Source organism: Haliaeetus albicilla, chromosome 9 (assembly GCF_947461875.1).
Source record: "Haliaeetus albicilla chromosome 9, bHalAlb1.1, whole genome shotgun sequence".
NCBI classification, from domain to species: Eukaryota; Metazoa; Chordata; class Aves; order Accipitriformes; family Accipitridae; genus Haliaeetus; species Haliaeetus albicilla.
The window spans coordinates 4,731,990-4,737,512 of NC_091491.1; positions in this window are offsets into that span (position 1 = coordinate 4,731,990).

Below are 5,523 nucleotides of genomic sequence, written 5' to 3' on the forward strand. Positions count from 1 at the left end.
CAGTTTGATTTGGCATAAGGGGAGACCTTTGGCTGGATGCGCTGAGCACACATTCAGCTTTGCCTGACACAAATTTATGATGATATATTCCAAACTCTGTACCAGGAAAGGTTGTTCACATCTTGTCAAATGACTGTGCCTAAACTAATATGCAACAATCTAGAGTCAGCTGCTTTGATAGTCTTGTAGCTGCTGGTCTAACAACCTGGAACAAAGACTGAATACTGCCATTTAATCGTGCTTGGGAGAACATCAGCTTAGTTCTCAACACAAACTGAGAGAGACTGTTTAATAGCAGTCACTCTGAGGATGCAAATGTGAAAATAGGCAAAGTTAGATTAAATCTGGGTGAAGGTGCATTTGAGGACTCTTGCTTTAACTCTCATATCAACTACAGCAAAAGACCACTTAAGAAATTCTTTTGCTAAGGAGAGAAAATGAGTTTGGCAGCAAGCAGTACTTTGAACTCAGAAAGCAGCTATATCTGAAAGCACCCAGATCTGTGTGGTTTAGCAGAATATAGGACCTAGCAGTGTGGTCTATTTATAATGTAGTGGCAGTTATCCAAAAAGAAAAACTGGGACAAGCTTCAGCAAGAGAGTCAGAGCCCTGTTTCAAATGTGCCTATGAAAAGGTGTAGAAGATTGTATGTGCTGTAACAGTTCATGTGCACAAGAATTACACTTCATCCTGCCTGTTCTGTGTTAACAGCTTCTTGTTCCACTATGAGGACAGCCTTGACTCACTAAACCTAAGTGTCGCCTTTTCTGTGCAATTGTCAGATTTAGGAAACATGAGCCCAGATTGTTTCTAGCTAATCTTCCTGAAAACAGAGAAGAATGTCACATGCTACACATAGGTGGTGTGAGCCTGAACCGAGCTATTTTTAAGGGCAGACTTAAGAGTCAGGAAATGAGAGTCAGAACTACAGTAAGTCACATCTGTGCAAACATCTTCTTATAGTTTTAATCATTAACCTGCTTAACCTTTATGTTCGCAGACCTGCTCCACCCTGAGATTTCTGACAAGGCTAGCATTTTTCAGAAGCCATGGAGGGTTTTGCAATAGGCTCTCTCATGGCTATGCAGAGCATTTTATAGAGTTTTATGACAGTTACCAGCTGCTTCAGTTACTAACAGAGATGCCACAAAGGTCAGGAACATTAATAACTAGGCATGCATCTCCTATGAAAAATTACTTGAAAACATTAGCTTTGGATAGTCTGTGCAGTACGAATAAGCAGCAGACGCCCTATTTGGCATTCATTATTTTGTTTTTCTAGCAAGTGCTAGACTCACTAGCAACTAAAACGAACAAGATGAAGGAAACCCCAGATGGGAGGGATTGAGCATTTGGAGATCTGACATCGAGTCAGAGCTGCATTTTCTGTTCTGCTGATACGTGACATGATCCCAGTCAAACTTGCATTAGAAGTTATTCAGATTTTATATTTAATTTTGTGATTTTCAGTACCCCAACACTAAGTCACTAAGGGGAAAAGCCATTGTCTAAAAAGCATTTTTAGCATTAACAAGTAACAGCAAGGATAATTGTAAATTACTTATTGTCAGCATTCCATTCCCCAAGCTCCTTAAAAATAATCCACAGCCTAAGTATTAAAACACTCTGCATGCCAACTACCAGTAGCAGCCCAGTTCCCCTGAGCATAGCGTTTAACTGATTCACAAGAGTCTTTCATGATTTTTCACTGGGGAAAAAAGTGCATTTAAATTCTCTTTGTTTCTGTGGAAAAGGATTCAGAGTTGTTGATCTGTTGTGGGAAGAATCCACAAGATATCCCACAGAGACTACGGTTTTAAAAGAATGTGTATCCATTTAACGTTAGTAGTATAGTTTATGTTGAAAAACCACATGAAGATGTACTTCTGTAAGGTCTGATAAGACAGATAAGATACTATCATTTTCCCATAGTTTTTCCAGCTAACTTTTAGCCACATAGAGAGAAGGAAGTAAGAGAGAATAGGAAAGTCACAACAGTATGGTCACAGTGCTACCCCAACTAGAGCTCAGAAAGGGTGCTTTGCTGCCAATCTTCTGTTTTAAGAGAGTGTAAATGCTGCATTTCCACAGAGCATGATGCTGTAGCAAGGCAAAGCTCTCCTGATCTTACCGGCTTGCTTGCTAATATTGAACTCTTGATTTTAGGAGTCAGATTTCTTTGGTACATATTCAGTCCCCAGCATTGAGAGATTTCGTGTTACTGATGTCTCTTCAGTCAGTTATGATAAGCAGTCAGTTGTCTCCCTTGCAACAGATCCTTTTTTATGTTCCCAGAAAATACTGTATCAGAAAAAGTATATGTCATCCCATCTTAAATCAACAGATTGACCTTGATCCTTAGCACTTACCTTCACAGGACATTTTACACAAACTTCGTAAGGGAAAAATAATGCAAAAAAAATGTTGCTTAATAAATTAGTGTAACTGTCTCTCATTCTCCCCTACAGAAGAATGGAGGTCTGTAATCACATTGAAATCTATCTGAATTCAGAGAGATGCATATCACTTTTTAAAGGTTGCTTTTCTGTTTTCACAATATTTCAATACAAGTATCATCCCAGATGAAAAAAAATCTTCCTTTAATATGCATGTCAGCCTTTCCCCATTTTAGAGATATATTTAGTCAGTTCTGTAAATGATTTAGGCTTTTTTAATAATTATACTTGACTTTTCACCAAATTGTTCCTTGTTTTATAGATTATGTTGAAACAACATTTTCTATTTCTCACTATTTATTTAGCTATGCTTACTCTGAGGGGTGAAAAATAAGGGACTTTGAAGATCTGCAGAAGTCTGTACTGAGTTTGTTTTTACTGTGCTAACACTTTTGGACACACACACTGTGCTATATCCCAAGTAACTAGTAACAAACATTTTCAGATTCAGAGACTACAGCTTGCAGAATCAAAATAGCATACTCCTGACTGCTCTTTAAGTACACAGCTTCAGCGACATTATCTCCAATATAATGCTCTCCTCATTCCTCCACTCAAAGTTAAACTCGTTCTAGGATCCTATCTGTGTGCTGCTACACACATGCATGAAGAGCTTTTCACATGGCTCCAGACAACTGAATAGTACTTGCAAATATTTAAATATTATGCTCATAAACTGTGAGATAAGAGATTGTTTTGTGCAGTTGAGCAACAGAGAAATGAATTAGCCTGTAAGTGTTTGACTATCACCTAACAGGAGACAGCCTTGCAGAAAATCATTCCAGGAAAATACTGGGATATCACTTACCAGTTGGTACAGCCCAGACTGCAGGGACAAGTCAGTCTCTTCAGCAATATTGTTATGCACATTTGCATAACATACATGCCTGGAGATTTTATTCTGCAGAGATTCCTGCCATAAAAGAACAGTCCCATTCACAAAAGGATAGAGAAGAGTTACCAGAGCCTCCATCACAAGTATATTCCCTGCAACTATGTCACTATGCAGCTTACTCTTTTGCTCAGGCAAAAAAATCAAAGGGAGATGAGCCTGGTACACTGAAGGAATAGCATTATTGCTGGGACTTTCAAAGTTACCCAATAGCCAGGCACCCTAATTATTTCCTATTCCTCCAAATTACATTTTCCAGACCCAATTCAATCAGCTTTCTCCAGCTACAGTACTGCTGCTGCCCCGAGACTCCTGACTATCACAATGAGTAACACTGCTCATGACACTCCGTCTGTCTCTGCTGTTGTCTTCCTTTTCATAGGTAAGCTTGGGAACATGAACATTTATATTCTGCATTTGAGTAGCACCTAGCCTAGCAGTGCCTTGCTGAACCATAGCTAGACCTCACAAAGGCTACGCTAATAAATACACTAAGAGAACAAAAGAACAGCGATAAGCCTGATCCTACATCTCAACTTCCACCCCACCCCCCTTGCCAAAGAAACAAAGTTCCCTCTCTTCCTCCCTTATTATCCTCTTTCTCCACCTGATAGTGCACTCACTTCCACCTGAATTTCTCTAACTCCTGCACCTGTGGCCACTTCCCTATGCAGCAGTGGGCTCAATCCTCAATGAGTTGAAATAAGTGCAGTAGAAATCCACTTCATCTAAGTGGTATCAGTATTTGATGTCAGGTCATAGTTATCCTTTCTCTTGCCAAAGTTACAGGGGACTACATTTGCACAGGATAATAATAAGCGATGGGAAGAATGCTTCTGTCACTCTTTTCCTGCATCTGTGCTACTGTTAGAGTCCCCTGCCACTCCTAAGGCAAAAAGTAGCAGTACAGACCTACAAAGACCTTTGCCAGTCATCACTCTATAGATGTGCCGGGTGTTGGGTACTTCTTCTTGTCCCTGTCCTGTGTGCATATGCTGTCTGCTGGTGGTGTAGGTCAGACTGTGCACAGTCAGTGGCGGAGGCTCACATGGGTATGCAACATTTCGAGGCTTCCATTTGAGGAAAAAATAAAACCAGTTTAAAGACCATGAGATGGGCACTTTTTACTTCTGTTGGTTCTCAGTTCATAGTCACCCAGGGGGGTCCAATGTCTCCTGTGCAAAACAACATGTAACACTTCATTGAGGTCTTTCAAGGCACAAACTCCACTTGGCTGTTATGAGCCTCACAGTCCCAACTAGGTTAGGGTTGTTCCACAACTATTTCAGCGTGAGTTTGTACCTGCAGTAAATCTTCAGTTGTGGTGCATAGTTTCTGTTAACACTTAGCAGTGCAAGGGAATTAAGCAATATGAAAATGCCTCAAGGAATATACTGTGAAGAAAGCGTGCCCCACCTATATGGTACATTTTTTTGCTCAAGTCTGTACTGCCACTGACTCAAGTAGTCTTTGGAGGGTGATCACCAAAACTGGGGAGAAATCTTAATATTGTAATAATTTCAGATTGAACTAATAGTTCAGTCTTATAGGAACATCAAACGTCCCTTTTTAAAAGAAAAAGATTTGTATGTTTCATCCATCTAAATCCAAGGAATAGTCCTTTCCCCTCCCCCCTCCAAAAATCTGGTTAGACCTGTAAAAAATATGAGGGAAACAAAACCTCACCCACTATTGGGTCTTACACTGAGAGCTAAACTTCACATCAACTGTGGCAGCATATGAGATGCTCACTAACTGTTAAGTCCCTGCAGGTCCCTTCCACTTTTTGTCAAGCTCTTTCTGGGAAATAATTGAAGCAGAATTGAAGGTGAACATCTACCAGTTGAAATAAACCCTCAGATACTTTGGTTCCCCAAAATAAGAGAGCTAAAATCTGCAGGTCCCACACTGCTGCAGTCAGGATGGCACTGGATATATTTGCTTACATGGGCTGAGGTTTGAGACTTCCAGTGTTGCCAAAGGGAGTTCTTTGGGCAGACACATATCGTATGTGTCCCATAGAAAGATCATCTTTCCAGGATACATTTCCCCTGACTCAATTTTAACCCATTATTCTAATTAAAAATCCTTTTATTATGCAAATAATCTCCTCTCTTTGTCAATGCTTCAATTTTCTGTTATTCAGTGCTTAGCTAAGATATAGCTGTTTCCATT